Consider the following 8,587-nt stretch of genomic DNA (forward strand, 5'->3'; position numbering starts at 1 on the left):
TATCAATGGGTTGTAATTTTGAATCTGCTATATGAGATGTAATGAAATTTTTTACTTAATCGTACCTTTATTTCTAATGTTTATTCTATCATTTATGATTTTTCTGACTCTGTAGGTGCTTTATTGATCCTTCGACTTTGCAAGCATTTATACATCAATTATATTATTCTTTTTAGCTTTCAATTTGTAAAACTTAATGACTGCTAAATTTTTTCATTAAAGTGGTTTACATTGTGAGAACCAAGATATCTGGTAGCCTATATTTCCAATGCCCGTATCAATTTTTTGGCCTTGTGGGTGCTTTCATTGTTCCATTGATTATTCCCTAAACATTTAAGCATCAACTAGATTTTTTTGTTTTAGCTTCCCCTGTGCAAGTCTTATGTATGCTCAAATTCTTTCATGGAAATGGTTGCCATTCAAAAGATATCTAGCACAATATCCAGATTGATTCGTGAATAAAAATAGCTTTTGTCCATGGCTCAACTAAAATTTGATTGTCTGATACATGATAAAAAATGATTATGTCTATAGCTCAAGACACTGAAAAACTTCTTAGTTCTAGAAATGTGTAAATAATACAAGGGTATATAAGATTGTGTTTATGATATATAATATGACATCAGATGAATTATATGAGACAGATGAGCAATTCCTTGACTTAAACTTGCAGTCTAGAGCGCTAATAGAAACTCAAAAAACTCTCTTGTTATGAAACAATCAACATGGTCTAGTACAAAATCGTAATTTACAATGTTTTTTTTTTTGCAAATAGACACCATAGTTATCTAGGGTACAAGACATTTTCTCTAATTTGTTTTGTTTCTAATTCTAGATGCATGATTTTACTACAAAAATGCTTATGATTCAGTGTTAAGGATATTGACGACTAGAGCACTTTGTCAATAAACAATTAACATCAGGTCAGTATCTTCTACATAAATTCTGCACCATAGCTTCATTTTCTATCTATATTGTACTCTTCAATAACAGAATAGATTTGGAGTGTCTCTATTCTCTTCAATGTATTAAAAAAGACCCTTGGATTTGTTTAGTTTAGTTTCTCTGAGTTACTCTATGTAGTGATGTAGAATCTCCTTTTATAGAATGTGAATGGTTTTAGATGCACACCAATATGGACATTGTGTCAATGCCAGACTATATGCCTGTTGATGTCAGCAGCATGGACATCAAATGTGTCATCTTCCATTGTATTCCTTGTTGATGTCAGCAGCATGGAGATCAATTTCTTAATTCAAAAGATATTATTTAGAATTGCAAAGAGTGATCCTCATTTCCTCCACTCTCTTTAGTCTTTTATTTATTCTCTTAATTTTCATGTGTTGTAACTCCTATTGGCAATCTCATTTTTAATGAAATTAATGTGTAGTCTCTATTTGCAAAAAAAATCAAAAGACTCGTGTACCAGTATCCAATACGCATACCTGAAAGGTTTTCTCTTGTTATTCGCTCATTGCTAACTCAAGAAGGAATCTGTTTCACTCTTCAACCAGACTTCAAGTTTCTTGAGGTAGAGAGAGTTGAATTAGTTTGTATTAGATGAAAATATAATTTGAGTAGGGTTTTTATATAAAGTATCATCATGTGAAACAACATTGTATTTTAGAAAATTCTACTTCGTTAATATGATTTAGTGAATTCAGTCCTTTCTAATTATCATTATATTGATTCATATTATTGTTAGCAAGAACAAAATTGTGAAAACAAGGAGCAGCTTCAAAAAGTTACAAGAAAAGTTGGGTATGATAACTGCCCCTGAAGAGAAAAGAAGTTCAAGATATCATAGATATCCAAATAGCCAAGAACATAAAAGGAAAAGAATACAAAGAGTGTATGATCAAGTGAAGGAAAAGGCCAGTTGACAAAGCCACTTGTATGCATGCTTTTGAGGTGGCTAAGCAAGGGATAATAGTTCCAAAATCTGTGTTACATGTCCATGAGTTTTTGACTAGGAACATTTTTATCTACATGGAGAGATTGCTTTAGGAGTACCCAACCCTTCCTTACATACTTGTTGCTAGCTTCTATTTGCTCAGTTTTACATGTAGACTTTCTACTTTGTTATGTTACTTCGGTTTTGTTTGTGTTGTTTCAGGTGCTCGAGTTGGAGGTTATTCCTTTGATCTTTTGGTCTGCCTGGATGGAATGTCTTCTTTTTTGAACCCTTCTCATTAAGAATAATACAATGTAAGCATGGACAAGGAGTGGCAGTCCTAGAGCCCCATTATTAGTAGCAGTCAGTAGAATTAGCAGAAGTTAGTATACTTAGAAAATAAAGTATACTTAGCCTCTATTATTGAATTCTCTTCCCTATCACACTATCATCAATTTTCCATTATCACGAGGCTCATTCCCTTGCATTTGGTGCCATCCAATTAATTGATTCATCTGAGGAATGCTAAGATAATTCATTATCCTATCACTAATATCATGCTCCACAATTCCTTCCTTAGGCAGCTCAATTAGTGCATGTGAGCTCAAGTTTGTAGATATTGCTGATAAAACCAAATGAAGAAGATTCCCAATGCTGCAACTACTTTAGGTAAGAAAAGAGTCCAAATCCACAATAAGCCAAGGAACCCTTCAAAGTCTTTTCAATCTTTTCTAGATAACCCATACTCATCATTTCTGATCTCATTCACTTCCTCTGTACTATAAAATTTTGGATACATCTTGAACTTGGCATAGGCCTCATAAGTACAGTGCCTGTAAAAAAATATCTTTGGGCCTTCAAATGAATGAGGGTGTTCAAATGCAAGATCCCAAACCCCCTCAAAGTTACAACAGTGACTTCTTCATTCAATGCCACAGGAGCCTGTGATTTTGAAAGAAAGTTTTCATCAGACGCTTCTTCAAGAATTGTCTTAGTTTCATTTCCTACTTTTCCTCCAAGCTAGTTGGCTTGATGGAAGTCCTTCCCTACGACCTCTCTTACACTAAGTTTGCAGATTGGACAACATTATTGAAAAATGAAACTGTTTCTTCTAATTATGATTTTGTAATCTTGCATGGTGATAATTTCTTAGATGACTGCTCGTACTACCCAACAATTATTGCCTCATATGTTTTGGTGATTTCTCAGGAGGTACAAATGCAATCAATCAAATCACAAGAAAGATATTAATCAAGAGCTCTGGTTGATTTGATGCAAAGTTTATTACTTTATATCTCTCCTGGCAACCACCCAATCTACTCCAAATGATCAGCTAAGTCACATAGGTAGCATTCATATCGTGGCTGAGCTATCTACACCAAGCCACCATGAATCTTTATCTTCAATCTAGAGAAGTCAATTATTGCAGAGCTTTGTCATAGCATTGCACATCCACCCAGCAAGCCCAATCCCCCAATAGCATATAGATCCATCAAACCCAACGATACATCTCTAGCTCAGCACTGTCGTGTCATCCCTAAAGTCCATTCAACAAGTGCTTGGAAAGATGAGTATTTCTCTTAAATTTGCATCATCTGCAAGCATCTACTGTGTTCATTGCAAATCCTCATCTTTAAATAGGGAGTTCTCAGTATATTCTACTGCGCCTTGAAGGAAATCATCTCAATGTTGATTGTACTAGACATTTCATGTGCAGAATGTTCCCAGAACATTGTATCAGTAGATTAAGCACATCATGTGACATTTCCTTGAAGCAACCATATTCAAGCATCATGTGATCCAAACTTTGATTAATCTGCAATGCCAGAACAAACATCAAACATTGACAGTGCCCACATTTGGTGTTGACTTGAGCACTGACATTAATCAACCATTGGCATTCTAACATTCCCAAGTCGTGGTGCCCATGAGCATTGACATTGAACACTCTCCAATATCTCTTCTTGGCATTGTCCATCTTATCTCCCTCCGACATTCAGCAACATTGAAGTGCAAACAAGAATGTTGAACATGTTTTGCATCTATCACAACATTGATAATTGATTGCCTAACTCGCCTGAGTTTTGTAGTGTTCAACAACTTGAACATGGATTGGGAGCTACAAGTGGTCTCAAAATGTGCCACAGATGCTAAGACATCCATGCGAAGAGTGAAGAAGCATTGTATATACATTCATGAGTGACATAGACTTCTGATTCATCATTGAAGCTTTCCATCCTATACTATGACCTACACAAGTACACGTCCAAACATTGATCTCACAACACTGTGCAGGAGATCTGAAACTTGGGACATGTGCTCTCACCACCTGTGCTCCAAATATTCATAATAAGTTCAAGTTTATCAGCAATCCATTTTTTATTCAACTTTAGTCCTTCGAAAGACCCCTAAGATCGAGTGGCTCTAATATTGCAATTTTAAGAAGGTGTTGAAATACTTCCTCTAATGTTAACACCCTTCTTCCATTATCGCTTCATGAAGTTATTTTCATATAGGACAACTAGAATCCTTTTCTCCTGCCAATTGACTATCCTACTGTAACTTTTATGTCTCCCAGATTTTGCTCTGATACCAGCTAAAATGAGATAGTTGATTAAGATGATAAGTATTGTTCTGCAAATATGATGATCTTTGAACTGTAGGAAGTATGTCACATTTATTGATTTCAATGTGTATCTTCCCATCAGGAAAGCATATATATATTATATTCAATAGCAACTTTAGGATCGGTCATGGCTCTTAATTGGGAAAGGTCACGATTAGTTGGTGTTCAGTAACTCACTGAATCCAATATAATTGATCCATATACAAGATATTGAATATATATATTATGCACATGATTCAACTTACTTAGATATGAAGCTGGTATAGTTTCAGACTTGTTATGAAGATAATCTAACTGAAGCTGTCATATATCAACAGATATGAATATCACAACTAGCATAGATGTCACTTTCAACTTAATGTTCATAAGTCTTCCTACATAAATGTCATTACAATTTTTGTACTCACCCATTATGTTTCTTTATGAAATCAGTTTATTTGCATGCTTCTCAAGTCACCAATGCTGCTCATCAATAATTTATCGTGTAAGGCCAAATCCTATGAAATTTTACCCTTTGCCAAACTATATGATTGAAGATCAATGCTGGAGACAGCAACTTTTTAATAATTTCGTACTATCAAAAGATTTCTACGCATCTACATGTTTTTCAATTACGCACTCCACTTCTTTATCAATGGTATAGTTAGTTGATTAGTTGCTTCATCATTGATTTCTCTAAAGTCTATATACATGGTGTAGGGAAAGGGCTCTGACAATATAGGATAAGTCAATGTTTTTGTTTAATATTGATGCTTGTCCAGTTTGAAAATCTCCTGCTTTGAATGGCATGGCTAATGATCATTGAATCGCCTTCCGCCTTTACATTGCATACACCAAGTTTTTAATATGCATTAAGACTGAGAAGGGGACATGTCCCTTTTTTGAGCTAAAAATATTATTATATTAGCAATTTAGTTAAGTTGACCAAAAGGTAACTATAATTGGAAAAACTATATTAAACCAGGTTGGCTATCCTGCTTATTGGACTTACAAAGTAATGAAATGTGAAGTTATGTCATATTTCTTGGCTTAAGTCTGACTGGGTTATATGTTCATTATACAATTTAATCTTTCGTATTATTATTTTGTGTGCTTTATTGATTATTACAATAGCATTTGGGTGCTTTTCCAATATTTCTGTTAGAAAAGTAGAGCACGTAACAATTTTCTTGATGCATTGATGTCATCTTTTCTTATTTTAGGAAGTTCAACCATCAACATCAGGAATTGGGCCATTTTTTAGTAGTGCCCTTAACTCTGCAAGTAAAAAAAAAAATTTAGGCTATACACTTCCTTCAATCAATGTAAAAGAAGAATCATTTGCAGAGCCTCTGATAGGTCAAGTCAATAGTCCAAGCACAAGCTTTAGTTGGTATAAAAGTAACAAAGCTAGAACAATCAACTTGGTGACATGACTTGGTGGGCTTGGCGAGCTGACCTGGCATGCGTACTTGAATAGTAGACTTGGTGAGCTGACTTAAAGAGTCAACTCGTTGAGGTGACTCGGTGGGGGTGACTTGGTGGGCTGACCTGGAGAGTTGACCTAGGGCGGACTTGGTGAGCAAACTTAAAGAGTTGACTTGGTGAGCATACTTGAATTGTCAGCTTGGCGAGCTAACTATGAGAGTCGGCTTGGCAAGCTAATATGGTGAGTCGACTTAAAGTGGCAACTTGGTGGTGCAAGTTGGTGAGCTGACTTATCGAGGCCACTTGGTGAGGCGACTTCATGAAGCAACTTGGTGAGCTGACCTAATAAGTGTACTTAAAGACTAACCTTGATGAGGTGCTTTGGTGGGGTGACTTAATGACAAAACTTGGCGTGCCGACCAAGTGAATTTACATGGTGAGTGAGCTTAGAGAAGCAACTGTATGGGGCAACTTCGTAAGCACACTGAGTGAGCTCACTTGGTGGGGCAAGGTGGTAAAACCATTGGGTGAGTCAACTTCGTGAGCTGACTTAATGAGTCAACTCATTGAGGTGACTAGGTGGGGGTGACTTGGTGAGCTGACTTGGAGAGTTGGCCTAGGGGGCGGACTTGGTGAGCGAACTTAGAGAGTCGACTTGGTGAGCCTACTTCAATTGTCAGCTTGGTGAGCTAACTTGGCTGGGAGCCGGCCTGGCGATCTAACATGGTGAGTGGGCTTAAAGTGGCAACTTGGTGGGCGAGGCCACTTAGAGATGTGACATGACGAGCTGACTTGGTGAGTAAGCTCGATGAGCAGACCTAAAGATTGACCTTGTTGAGGCACTTTGGTGGGGTGACTTGATGATCGAACTCAAAGAGTCAACTTGGCGAGCATACTAGTGCATTTGGGTTCATTTTTTGACCTTCATTGATCATATTTTTGACCAAATTTGACCAACCCATTGGTCAAAATTTATCTGGTCAAAATTTTGACCAACTCACTGGTAAATTTTTTTCAGGCATTCTATAAAACAGTCACATGTCTTGCGTATGATATGACATTTTGCATGTATCCTGCACTCTCTCTCATCCGGCTAATGATGGATTACGTAGAGTGATCTGAAACCATGATGCTAAAAAACACACAATCAAATCCAAAATGAACATGCACTACAAATGGATTGTGGAAATCTGATATTGGTAAAATTGCATGCATGTCTACCAAGACAATCACAACTTAAACATATATTTGTCCTGGTAGACATGCATGCAAAATTAACAATATCAGATTTCCACAATCCATTTGTAATGCAAGTTCATTTTGGATTTGATTGTGTGTGTTTTTTAGCATCATGGTTTCAGATCACTCTCCGTAATCCATCATCAGCCGGATGAGAGAGTGCAGGATGCATACAAAATGTCATATCATACGCAAGACATGTGACTATTTTATAGAATGCCTGAAAAAAATTTACACCTTTCTGTTGGTAGAAATTTCTACCTTCGTTGGTCAAAATTTTTGACCTTTATTGGTCGAAATTTCTACTTTTTTTGGTTCAACTTCTTTAACCTTTGTTGGTCGAAATTTCTACCTTCATTGGTCAAAATTTTTTACCTTCACTAGTCAAAATTTTTGACCTTCATTGGTCAAAATTTCTACCTTAATCCACAAAATTTTTAACCCTCGTTGGTCGAAATTTCTACCTTGCTTGGTCGAAACTTTCAACCTTCATTGGTGGAAATTTCTACCTTTATTGGTCAAAATTTTGACCAATTTCTATCAGAACTTGCAAATGGCAATTGAGGTTTTTCGACCAACGTATTGGTCAAAATTTCGACCAACATAAGGTTGGTTGAAATTTTGACTGGAAAAATTCCGACCAATGGGTTGGTTGAAGTTGGTCGAAGTTTGGTCAAAAATTGGGTCAAAATTTTGACCATTAATGGTCGAAAAATGGTCTCAAATGTACTAGTGTGATCATGTCTTCTGACATATTTTCACAATCTTGGTTCTTCTCTACTTTCTTCAATGGGTCTATCAACTTCAAAATCATTATTACTTCTCTATCAAGTAAATCAACATTCCTATCATGTACACTTATCTCATAATTACAATGTACCTTAGCTTCTATCTGCAACTTGACTCCTGAATGTAACTCGGTTCCTAAATGCAACTTGGCATCCATAATATGTGACTTCATAGTCACGGATACTTGTTGTTGTTGATTTACAACTTGGTTCACAACACCTTCATTAGCAGGCATATCTTCATAAAAGTATACAAAATATTTTTACTCTCTAGGTTCCTTCAAAGGTTGAGCTTCATGCACCTTCTTATATTCATCAAGCTTCACATTTTCACTTTCCACAACTTTGTTAGTATTAGTATTTAAACACTTATAATCTTTGCTTCTTGTGGAATATCTTAGGAATATACCTTCTTCACTTTTAGCATCAAATTTACCATTAATGTTGTCCTTAAGAATGTAACATTTTCTTCCAAATACCTTAAAATATTTTGCATTTGGTGAGTATACATATCATAGTTCAAAAGGTGTTAAATGAGTACCTTTCTTGACTTGTACATAGTTCAGGGTATAAATAGTTGTACTTATAGCTTCTCTCCAATATTTCAAAGAAACATTCTTCTCCATTGTCAAT

The sequence above is a fragment of the Cupressus sempervirens genome, chromosome 2, assembly GCF_028749045.1.
Source record: "Cupressus sempervirens isolate cs-2001-9-10 chromosome 2, ASM2874904v1, whole genome shotgun sequence".
Classification (NCBI taxonomy): Eukaryota; Viridiplantae; Streptophyta; class Pinopsida; order Cupressales; family Cupressaceae; genus Cupressus; species Cupressus sempervirens.